Source organism: Eutrema salsugineum, unplaced genomic scaffold (assembly GCF_000478725.1).
Source record: "Eutrema salsugineum unplaced genomic scaffold, Eutsalg1_0 scaffold_4, whole genome shotgun sequence".
NCBI classification, from domain to species: domain Eukaryota; kingdom Viridiplantae; phylum Streptophyta; class Magnoliopsida; order Brassicales; family Brassicaceae; genus Eutrema; species Eutrema salsugineum.
This window is the reverse complement of record NW_006256686.1, coordinates 5,228,900-5,241,946: the sequence shown is the minus strand read 5'-3', so window position 1 is coordinate 5,241,946 and position 13,047 is coordinate 5,228,900.

Here is a 13,047-nt window from a genome sequence, read left to right as displayed (position 1 = left end):
TCAAAAATGACTTTCCTATAACCTCTAGACCAACAGTATTGCATAGCCATCAGTAATGCTTGGGCTTCACTCTCTAGTGGCGTTTGTGCTGCATTGCTTTCTGCTTGACCTGCTCCTTTAAAAACTCCATTTTCATCTCTTAGAATCCATCTCGCCTTCGCATTGTTTCTCCCCTTGATGTACGATCCATCATAGTTGCATTTTAGCCATCCTTATTTTGGTCGAAGCTATCGATGATGTCTTGCAATCGAGATTGGTTTTTGATGAGAGTCTGGCTGATTATATCTATCAATGAGCTGGTAGACATCTAACCATTCTTTTGCATCACTTTCAGCTAATTTCAGTGTTGTTAACCAAAAGATTTGTTTTCGTTGAATCAAAAGTGTATTGTGACTCTTCCAGATACGCCAAAATATCCACAAGGCATATTGATGTACTCTGTGAGGCAGTAATGAACTCCTCTTAAGTATAGCTTCCAGCTTTTCCTCAAAATTTAATCCCATATTGATGACACTTGAGTTTGGAAAACCTGAAGCTCTCCATATTTGTTGTGCATAAGTGCATTCAAAGAAAAGATGATTGGTCGTTTCTTCTGAAAAAATACACCGTGGACAAAGTGAATTTCTTGTCACATGTCTTCTTTTGAGATTTTCACCGGTTGGGATTGCACTTGAGACCACTCTCCACAAAAAGTGCTTTATTTTTGGAGCAATTTTGAGCTTCCAGATTAGTTGCTTCCGATTAGCATTACCAGAAGGGGGATGAAGTAGCCTTTGATGGGTATGAGCTGCCAACCAGTAACCAGATTTAACTGTGTAGAGACCAGTTTTATTGTAGTGCCAACCTAATAAATCTTTTTCTGATCTTGAGTTTACCCGTAAAGACAGGATAATCTCTGCATCCTCTTCCACAACTAGTCTTCGTATTTCTCTTTCATTCCACCCTGACTGTTCAGCAAACAGATCTTTCACTAGACATTGATTGACGTTCTCCTCTATCGGTCTTGGAGGTCGTGGAGGATATAACGGTAACCATGGGTCATACCAAAAGCTAACTGCAGTTTCATCCCCAATGATAAATCTCATTCCTTTCCTCAATAAATCTCTTCCTTGGAGAATTGATTTCCATATATATGAACTTTTCCGGCATTCTCCAGCAATGAGGATGTTTGTGTCTTTAAAATATCTGCTTTTCAGTATTAAGACAGTTTGGATTTTGTAGTATCCTCCATGCTTGTTTCCCGAGTAAAGCAAGGTTGAATTGCTATATATCTCTGAAGCCTAACCCTCCTTCTTTTTTTGGTAAACCCATTCGTTCCCAACTATACCAGTGCATTCCTCTTCTTTCATGACCTTTTCCCCACCAAAATCTTGCAAGAATCCTGTTAATATCAGTGCAGAGACCCTTAGGGAGCTTGAAAACATTCATTGCATAGACTGGCATTGATGTAGCTACAGATTTCAATAGGACTTCCTTCCCTCCTTGTGAAAGGAACTGCTTGTTCCAACCTTGACTTCTTTCATTAACCTTTTCTAGTAGATATTGAAACATTTCTGTCTTCCTCTTCCCAAATTGCTCAGGCATACCCAAATACTTTCCTCCTCCACCATCATTATGGATCCCCAATATTCTTCTCATTTGTGTTTTAGTGTGATCCTGTACTCTGCTGCCAAACGTTATTGCTGACTTTCTCAGATTTACAGCTTGACCCGAAACCTTTTCATATAGATTCAAAACCCTTTTAATTGCTCTTCCGGACTGTGGATTAGCAAGTGAGAAAAATAATGAATCATCTACAAAAAGAAGGTGATTCACAGCTGGACTTTGGGTATTGACTTTAATCCTTGAATCTTCCTAGTGTTTGCTGCTTGAGTCATCAGATGAGACAGTATTTCTGCACAGAGAATGAAGAGATAAGGGGATAAAGGGTCCCCTTGTCTTAGACCTCTCTGTGTCTGTATAAATCCTCTCGGTGAACCATTAATCTGAACTGAAAAACTCACAGACTTGACACAAGTCATGATCCAATGTATCCATTTACTATCAAACCCAAATCTTCTCATGGTTTCTTCCAAAAAACCCCATTCTAGACGGTCATATGCTTTCATCATATCCTTCTTAAGTGCCATATAAGACTTAGATTGTCTTCTTATGACCTTTAATGCATGGAATACCTCGTGAGCTATTATCACATTATCTGTGATCATTCTTCCTGGAATGAACGCAGCTTGATTTTCTGAGACGAGACCTGATAGATGTTGTTTAAGCCGATTCACCAGGATTTTGGAAATGATTTTATAACTAACATTACACAACGCAATTGGTCGGAAGTCTGCCATCGTTGTTGGTGTTGTTATTTTGGGTATTAGACACAGGTTTGTGTGGTTGTGCCTTTGATCCATTCTTCCCTCCTCAAAGAAAGCTTTCACTTCCATTAATAGTGCCGGTGATATTTCATTCCAAAAGCTTTGATAAAAAGATCCAGAGAAACCATCCGGTCCTGGGGTTTTCTGAGCTCCAATTGAGAAAACGGCTTTTCTGATCTCCTCAAGTGATACTTCTCTTATAAGATCATTGTTCATATCTCTTGTGACTCTGCTTTCAAAGTTGACAAAGACCTCATCTATAACATTCTGCGGAATCCCCTGTGTACTGAATAGCTCCGTGAAGTATCTTTCTGCAGTTGCTGCAATGTTATCATCCCCTCTCTGAATAATACCTTGTGAGTCTTGTATGGACATAATTCTGTTCTTAACTCTCTGCGTCTTGGTCACTTGATGGTAGAATCTTGTATTTCTGTCCCCCACTTGTAACCATGTATTTCGACTCTTCCTTTTCCAGTAGATTTCCTCGTCGACATAAGCTTTGTTCAACTAGGCTTTGAGATTGTCTCGTTCAGACTGTGGAACATTAGCTGATGAAGCTGCTTTGTCCAACTTATAACGGAGAATAGCTATCTTTTCTTTTGCGTTTGATTTATGTCTCTGCTTCCACCGAGAAATCTGACGACGAATCTTAACTATTCGGTCCAACAAAGTAGTATTTTGTGATGACCCACTATTCCATTCTCGAGATACCATTTGTTGAAAATCTTCATCTGATGTCTATCTATCATCGAACATGAATTGTCCTCTTCTCTGTTGTGGTCTATCTCCCAGAAAGCTGATTAGGGGTCGATGATTAGACTCATCTAACTCGAGATAATGTGTTTCTGAGTCCAGGAAAAGCAAATGCCATTGAGTATTTGCCATGGTTCTATCAAGACAGCATTGAACATAGTGACTACCACGTTGACCTGTCCATGAGAATTTGTTGCCAACTGTTTTGAGGTCTGTAAAGTCACAATGTCGGACCATTCTTCTAAAGTCTTGAAAAGATGACTCCGGTCGTAATCTTCCACCAAGTTTCTCCTCATTACCCAACAACTCATTAAAATCTCCTAGAATAAACCATGGATCTTTTCTGTTTAATGATATTCTTTCCAATCTTTCCCATAGATAATTTCGTAAATATGGTTCTGGATTTCCATAGACAAACGACAAATAGAAACCAAATCCATCAAATTTTACAAAACAATCTACAAGATTACTGAAAACACCGTATTTTGACCACTTTTATGGATCGTTTTGAAATACTTTTTCTATGTTTTTAATTGCTTTTAAGTACTTTTATTACGTTTTTCTAGTATTTGTAGTTCCAAGACTCTTTTTAGGTAACTTAGGGAAAAACTTAACAAAATGGATAGAAAACCAGATTTCAGCTCAAAGTCAAACCGTCAGAAGTTCACCCCTGATTGAAGGCCTTCTCATCGTCTGATCCAGCTCAAATTTGGAGATCTTAAATATGGAAGTATCAGCTTTCCAGCACACTTTACAGCTTGACAATCCAACGGTTCAAACTAAAGATACACGAAGAGCAAGATGTCCCGTAAACCAGCCGACAAGCGTTTCCACCCGCGGCCAACAGACCATTTCCCGCGGTCACAGCCATCTCGACCGCGGCCAGCAACCCATTCCCCGCGGTCACACTCATCCCAACCGCGGCCAGCCAACTCCGAGCCCGAAGGCCCATTTCTGAAGCTCGTATCATTTTTCCAGCCTCAATTCCGGAACCCTAGACACCAGAGAGTATTGGAGACTATAAATACATGTCATTTAGGTCGTTTTTAAAGAGAGAAGAGGAGAGACGAAATACTTTACAGAAATTTTACTTTAAGCTTTGTTTTTAGGTTTGAGGGAGAGAGAGATTTGTCTCTTGAACCCTTGTTCTTTCTTTTTCAATTTCGGTTTCTATTCTACTTTTTAATACTATGTTTTTGATTTCGTTCATTATGTCTGAGTAGTTTTATTGTTGGGATTAAGGGATTTTCGATGGGGATTTATATGTTCGATGAGGATTCCATGAGCTTTTGAGCCGAATCTTAGAACTTTTTCTTCTGAATTCGTTTTTACTGCATGAGAATAGCGTCATGAACTACAGTCTGATTCAGATGCTTCATGACACGAAAGTGTTCATCCGGTTTCAGATCTAGTTTGGGAGAGCAAAACAAACATAGGAGTGGAAACCTACCTATGGGCGATTTGTGAATGCTGACGAGTCTTAAACATAATGCATCTCTTCTTTTCCAGGGCCAGAGTGGAAACCTACTGGTCAAGGTTGAGAGAGATAGTTGTCTATGATCACGACAGTGGTGTATTCATACGTCCGTGACTCCAGTTCGAAAAGTTTAAGCTAAGATCTTATCAATTTTACTCTCTAGCAATGTTTTGAATCGTTCGTACCCCTGAGAAAACTTCCCTGAAGCCCAACACTTTCTTTCTTATAGATTTACACCGTTTTATTTCAAGCTGTAGTTCAATATTTTCATTCCCTTTTAATCGATTTTCATTCAAGCAATTAGGTTAGCCGTTTTTCTTGTTTTTACCCGTTTTCGTTAAGTTTAGTTATTAGGTCATTTTAATTCTCGTATTTTCTCTTTAAGATTCGTTTTTACATTTTAAACACACCACCAAAACCCCCACAAAACCGTTTGGTTCTAGACTTCCTTACTTTATATTTCTTTCGAAGGCTTTTGCAGGAAAGATCCTCCTTCCCTGTGGATTCGATCCCTAAGTACTACAATCGATCAGCTGTGCACTTGCAGCTATTGATTTCATTTAGGGTAAAACTTGACACCCTCACACACACCTCATCAATTACTAGATTGAAAATGGATAGAAAGATCAACAGAATTTTTCCAAAAGATAACTAAACCACCGCTTAAACCTATCGGAGGAACTGTTACATAGTTTAGAAAACCCATTTCACATCCCAGGTTCCTCCGATAGTCATTCCCTTGCTTTGTTTCTGACAGGCAAATGATGTCCAGAGAATACCTTTTATGTATCTCCTTTAGGCGTTGAACCGTCGAGTCACTGCCTATACCCCGACAGTTCCAGCTGAGTGTCCTCATGAAGGAAGAGGTGGTTCAGGGCCCACCGCGCCTCCCTCGGTTGTGTTCGGAGCTTCCTCCGGTGATTTACCATTGCTTTCTCCTAACTCTCTGATCTGGACTTTGTTTGCTGTCTTCTCCGTGTTTGGAACTGGGAATTTGCGTTTACGGGTACCGCTTTCAGCAACTGGGATTGATGAAGGTGTGGCACCAAAAGCCTCGTAATCACGCATTAGCTCTTGCTCTGCTATTGACATTTCACCTTTTCCCAGGTCTCTTCCAGGAACATCTCCGGTGCTGTTAGAAAAAATCGGAACCGGATTGTATAATTCATTCAATTCCCATTCACGAACATCAGCTTTCTGGCTGTCCCAGTCCTCCCACAGATATTCATCCTCTTGACCTGTTTCCTCCTCCTCCTCTTCTGTTTCTTCATTGCTGTCTTCGTCTGGTTCCTGTATCATCACTTCCTCGCCATTGTTCTGATCATCTTGTACTCCATTTGGTCTCTCATGGTTAATGTTGGCTTCCATCGCTTCTCTTCTGATAGCATCTGCTTCCTCATCATTGATTTCTTGGATACGGATGCCATTGCCATTGTTTGGATGGTCTGCTTGTGGTGGTTCCTCATCATCATCATCATCTCCATCGGAATGATGCTCTTCTCCTCCATTTGCACCAGACAACTCCCGGAATCATGTGTGATCAATCCACACACATCGCAGAAACCCCTGAGCCTCTCATAACGAAAGGAAAGTAATGTATTTTCATTTGAATATATAAAACAAAAGTTTAAAAGTATTTTTCTAATTTATAAATAATTAAACACGAAAAAAATAATTTTTGTAAAAGTTTATGGACTGACCACAAAAAGTAGAATCATTAAACGGTGCATCTTAAATTTATATATTCAAGATCATATATTTTTTTTAGGTTAGTCAGAATAGAATTTAGTTCATTTCAAAAAGTATTAAGTAAACCGATTAGTTTTATTTGACATATTTATCTATAACCAGTAATTAAATATATTATAAAATTAAAATATAGTTTTTAAATATTTAAAAATATTTATTATTTATTATTCCAGGCTTAAAACGTAACTGTCTTATCATGACAATATATATAATATGCCATTTTAGGAAATGCATATGTAACTCCTAATTTCAGACTAATACTAATAGGAAAATGATTTTTTTTTATGATCTTTTTTGCTCAGGCCTCTCTAACTCTATTAGAGGCTTTGGAGTTCATTTCCGAAAGAAGTCTTTCCTTGTCGGTATCTTTTGACAGAAGGAACATTTCCTTTTTTCCCTCCAAACTTGCCTTTTCCTTTGAAAATTATGTATTCTTTCTTTTTTTCTCCGATTCTTGACTCTGATTATCTAGGATTTTCTTTTAGACATACGCAGTATTCTGCACAATCACTAGCAAATCTCGTTAGTAATCTCTTTGTTTGGCGTCCGAGTTTACTGTTTCTGCTGCTTATGGACCCTTCGTTGAACCTTGCGATGCAATCCTTGAATCTGGAAGAGGATGTACCTATTGACATCCCTGCAGATGGTGCTTATAGTGCGGTGGAGAGGAGTTCGATGAGTCTGATTGGTCGCTTGTTAAATCCGGAGGTGCAGAACATGGCTAGAATGTTAAGATCTATGCCTCGGATCTGGAAAATTTATGAGCGTGTCAGAGGCGTAGCGCTTACAAATAATACCTTTCAGTTCATATTCGACTGAGAACAAGATCTGCTTACGGTGTTAAAGATAGGTCTTTGGACGTTTGATGAATGGGGCATGGTCCTGGAACAATGGATGGAGAATCCTCGGGCTGATTTCCTTAAAAAAGCATCGGTCTGGATTAAGCTTCACAAGATCGCGGTGAACTATTTCACGCTGGAAACTATTGGGATCGTTGCCAATCGTATTGGTCATGTCCAGAGATTGCTTATGACCCAGCAAAACCTCTGCTTCAAGCCCCGTGTCCGTGTGCGAGTGGCGATCAATTTGGAGGATCCAGTTAGGGACATAAAATCTTTGAATTTGCTAGGTGGAGGAGTAGCCATTGTGGAAGTTGAATATGAACGTAGATGCAAGAAGTGCTTTAACTGCTTCCGGCTGACTCACAAGAAGCAGAGATGCCCGCTGCTGCAACGCAACAAACCAGAGGACAGGAGCCCGGTTCGAAACAGAGCATGTTGCGAACTCCTCATTCAGAAATTCGCCAACATCATACGAACCTTTCTGATCAAATCCTGCCTCTGTTGGCACCTTCCTTTCCTCCTGATTTTTCTCCTCAACCAAATTTGGTGGCTTCTGAGGTGTTCGAGCATATGCGAATATATATGTCATCGGGTGATCCAAAAGAACACTGTTTACGTGAACAGAAGATGAAGAAGACTCTTGACGAATTATCAAAAGATCCTATTGCTCAGAGATCGTACCTACGATTGGAAGCCCCTCCGGTTTTTACTGTAACACCAAATGATACAACGCAGGTCGCTTATGCCACAGTGGAGGTTTCTCCATGCCTCTCACCATCACGCAGTGCTGCCTCCGTGTTGTCTAATGCTGTAAGACTGGAACATTCATCCTCGGTGACTGTTAACGCCAACGAGAATCAGGCTTCGGTTGTGCCCCCATCTAATATAAATGACGCAATGAGAAATGATCCACTGATTACCGTTTCAGCCACACCTCCTTCTATTATCAAAGAACTCGAAGCTTCCAACGCAGCAAATGAGAATGATCAACATATGGGATCTCCGATTCAGGAAGAATCGGATTCATTTATTCCTCCAGATCTCACGGGAGGTTTCACCATCGGATGTGCTAAACCCAGCTCGTCAAGCACGAGTAGCCGAAGTAAGAAACCAAACAATGGCCGTTGGTCTCGTCATCAGAGAGTTTATCAGAGTGGAATGATGACAAAGGAACTCGACAAAGACTCAGATCATCCTTCTAAGAGGACAGCTGTTGAGAATACTGAAGCCACTTCTAACCTGTCCAAACAATCTTCGGGTTTGATGGTTCGCCAGAAACCATCCAATCCGACCATATGACGACACTCGTTTGGAACTGTCAGGGGTTGAGGAACGACCCGATGGTTCGACGCCTAAAGGAAATGTGTCGTGAGCATTCCCCGGACCTTGTGTTTCTCCTAGAGACCTAAAGCTCTAGTGATCACGTGTTGTTTGTTCAAAGATCGTTGGGTTATGACCACAGTTTTCTGGTGAACCCAGTGGGTCTTAGTGGTGGGTTAGCGTTGTTTTGGAAGCAGTCGTATATGGTGAATGTTCTCTTTTCGCATAACCGGATTATTGATACAAAAGTGACAGTGGGTTCGTTGGTTTTCTTCATCACGTTTGTATATGAAGATCCGGTCTGTCACCTCCGTGGTCGAGTATGGCAAAAATTAACAAACATTGGTATTATCAGAGATGCTGCTTAGTGTGTCGTTGGGTCCAATGCAGACTAGATCAAGCTTTTGGTAATGCTGAATGGTTTAGGATATTTCCCATAACTCATTCCGAATACCTTAAGCGCATTTGGTCCGATCACCGCCCGCTCATGGTTAAAATAGCTCCGGCTATCTTTACAAGAAGAGGTAGAGTTATATTTGATAAAAGGTGGTGTGATCGTCCTGAAGCTGTTGAGGTGGTTAGGAAAAGCTGGTCTATGCAGAATCGTAATAGACCAATCAAAGTTTCAGACAACATTGCTACTTGCAGGAAAGCTCTCGCATCCTAGAAGAGAGGTACAAATAGTAATTCTAAGAAAGAGATACAGAGACTTTTAGAGGCACTGGATAGTGAGTCGTCAAAACGGGTCCCTGATTTTCCGAGAATGGCTGCTTTGAAAACAGAGTTAATGCAGGCAATTAAAGCAGATGAGATGTTTTGGAAAGAAAAGAGCAAGGAACGTTGGATGATTGCAGGAGACAAGAATACTAAGTTCTTTCACAGAAGTGTTGCGTCTCGGAGGTTAAGGAACTCAGTCCTTTCTTTACTTGATGAAAACGGTGTGCAACACTTTGAAGATAAAAAGAAAGACGAGATTGCGGTGGACTATTTCTCTAAGCTATTCACATCATCGGGTTATACGAATCATGATGAACTTCTTGACACGCTACCTTCCAAAGTGTCGTCACAGATGAATCGGGACTTAATCAAACCGGTGACAGAAGCTGAGATCAGTAAAGCAGTGAGAATTATCAAGGGTGACAGCTCCCCTGGTTCGGATGGCATGACAAGAAAGTTCTTCCAACACTTTTGGGACATCACAGGTACTCATGTCATGTCGGAAGTCAAAGAATTCTTTAACACATGGTAATTACCGGCTGGTTGTAATTTCACACAGATCTCTTTACTGCCAAAGAAGGCCAACACAAACGTTATGACTGATCTGAGACCAATTAGTCTGTGTTCTGTGACATATAAAATCATTTCAAAGATTTTATGTTCCAGACTAAAACGGTTTCTTCCAAGTCTAGTCTCTCCAACCGAAGGAGCTTTTGTTTCCGTGAGATTGATCTCAGACAACCTGCTTATAGCACATGAGATGGTGCATGGTCTGAGAACTAATCCTCACTGCAAACATGATTTTATAGCCATTTAAACTGACATGTCAAAGGCATACGACAGGGTAGAATGGCACTTTTTGGAGGTTTTGCTTCTTCGTATGGGTTTTGATCTAAAATGGGTTTCGTGGATTATGAGTTGTGTGAGAACGGTTTCTTATACAATGCTTCTTAACGGTGAGGAACATGGTCACATCCAACCTGAAAGAGGTCTCCGTCAAGGCAATCCTTTATCGCCGTTCTTATTTATCCTGTGTGCAGAAGCTTTAGTTCATATTATGGATAAAGCAGAATGTGAAGGAAAGATCACAGGGATGAAACTTTCGCCAAGATGTCCATCAATCCAACACCTGCTTTTTGCTGACGACAGTTTCTTCTTGTGTCGTGCAACCCTTAATGAATGCTTGGAGTTTTTGCGATGTTTGAAGTTTTACTGTGATTCCTCTGGTCAAGTTATCAACTTCAGAAGTCATCTATCACGTTTGGTTCGGCGATTGATCCGATATCGCGAAGACTCTTAGCGAGTCTTTTAGACATCGATAAAGAAAGTGGGGATGGTAAATACTTGGGCTTGCCGGAGTGTTTTAGTGGATCTAAACAACTTTTAGCCTTTATTGGTGAAAAGTTAACCAAGCGTTTAAGTGGATGGTACGCCAAAACCCTTTCTTTAGGTGGTAAAGAGGTACTGCTCAAATCGGTTGCTATGGCGCTTCCAGTGTATGCTATGTCGTGTTTTCGGCTGACAAAGCACCACTGCAGGAAGATTACAAGTGCTATGTCGGATTTTTGGAGGAATGCATGTGAGAAAAATAGAAAGATTCATTGGGTTGCCTGGAAGTCCATGTGCAAATCGAAACAGAGCGGTGGTTTCGGTTTCCGTGACATGGAGCTGTTTAATCAAGCTCTTTTGGCCAAGCAGGCCTGGCGTGTTCTAAACGATCCAAACAGTTTACTCGCAAGATTGCTTAAAGGGAGATATTTTTCTTCCAAAAGCTTTATTGACTGTGGACAAGGCTTTTGACCCTCATATGCGTGGTGTAGTATCCTGTTCGGGAGGGATCTGTTAGTAAGAGGTGATAACACCTGATTTTAACCACTTTTATGGATCACTTTTAATATCTTATTCGGGTGTTTTCACTCATTTTTAAAGGTTTTTAAGTGATTTCTATGTTTTGGAATCTCAAAAGAGTTTTCAGGATATTTTGACAAAAGGAATGCACTTGCGAGCAAAAAGCATAACTTTGGATAAATTCATACTGTCGGAAGTTTGGTAGCAAAAAAAGGCCTTCCTACCGTCTGATCGTCCCCAAATTTTGACACAAGATAGAGAAGACAACCAGCTTTCCAATAAAGTAAAATCAAAGCAATCCAACGGTTAGATCTCAAGATATATTTGATACACTGAAGGCAAATCATCACAGTCAGAAGCTCACCCGTGGCCAAAACATCATCCGCCGGGGGTGCGAAATTTCAGACCGCGGGGAGCTCAGTTCCGAGCCTCAGAATCCCATATCAAAGCCCAAGTCACTCCCGTCATTATTCCTGCAAGCCCTAGGCATTCCCGATGACTCAAGACACTATATAAACCCCTTTTTAAGTCGTTTAGAGGGGTGTGCTACATTTTCACCAGGAACCCTAGAAGAGAAGCTCGCCCAGAAGAGGAGCCACCGAGAGGGGCACCATCGGCCCTCCTTCTTCAACCTGTTCTTCGTTTCTAAACTCTGTCTATTTCAATTCTCTGAAATTCTAAATACTCTTGTGATGTTGAATTCAACTATGTCTGAATAATTTCCCAGTTGGGTTTTTAAGGGATTTTTCAAAGGAAATTTCATGTCTTGATCTTATGCTTTATTCGATTTAGGGTTCAAAATATTCTAGGAGTCCTTCGTTCATTCTTGTTCTCTATGCTGTTTTTGTTGCTAACCGCTTAGAAATTGATCTCAGTAATTGGAGCCACGAGAGTGCTGTATCGAATTACCAGACCTAGAAATGATCGAGAGAATTCGCTGTAGGAGACGAAAGCTACCTAAAGAGAATTGCGAGCGTGGATGAATTCTGTTTTTAATGCATGATCTTATTCGCAGCATGAGAGCGAGCGTTAATTGCTGTGTTGAGTGATTAGATGATTACAGTGACGACAGTTGGCTAATCTTACATGTGTCTATTCTAGTTCGGGAACCTTACTAGTTGATTTCCTTTATCGATTTGTTTGTCTTTTGATCAGTTCATGAACCCCTGCGAAAACCCTTTAGACCCAGCGATTTGTTCCTATTGTTTTACAACCTTTTTATTTTGGTTTACACTTAGATTTAGTGAACACCAAAACCCAAAAACCCTCATTTGTTTGTTCTGCTAGTCTTAAGTCTTGATTGATTCGCACTGAAAGCTTAAAATCTCTGTGGTTCGACTCCTAAGTACTACAGCGTAAATCTGTGCACTTGCAGATATTTAGGGTTATAAATTTAAAACGTGAAGCTAGAAGTAACCCTTGATTCTCTTAGCATCAAGAGGCCTTCTAAAGTTGATTGGTAATGGGAAAAACACTAATGTTTGGATGGAAAAATGGATTTTCGATGAGCAACCACGACGTCCAGTGAATAATCATATATTCTATGATCTTGAGTTGAAGGGTTTAGGGTTTAGGGTTTAGGGAGGGAGAATGCGTTGAGGGATCTCTTTCCTCTGGCCGATGCTGAGCGAATCTTACATCTCCCAATTGGCGATGTTGACGACAGGTTCATCTGGGCTTTCACAAAAAATGGTGCGTACTCAGTTAACAGTGGATATTGGTTAGCTGTGACACATCCTCAAATACCTCAACCGCCGATATCTCCAATTGATCAGAGTCGGATAGACATTAAGAAGCGCATTTGGAAAATTCACTCGCCCCCTAAGATTAAGATATTCTGGTGGAGAGTCATTGATGGGGCTCTGGCGGTGGCTGATAGACTAAATTCTCGGGGAATAGCCATGAATTCTAGTTGTGCCTTGTGTCATCGAGATACTGAAATGATCAATCACTTATTGTTTCTGTGCGGCTCGGC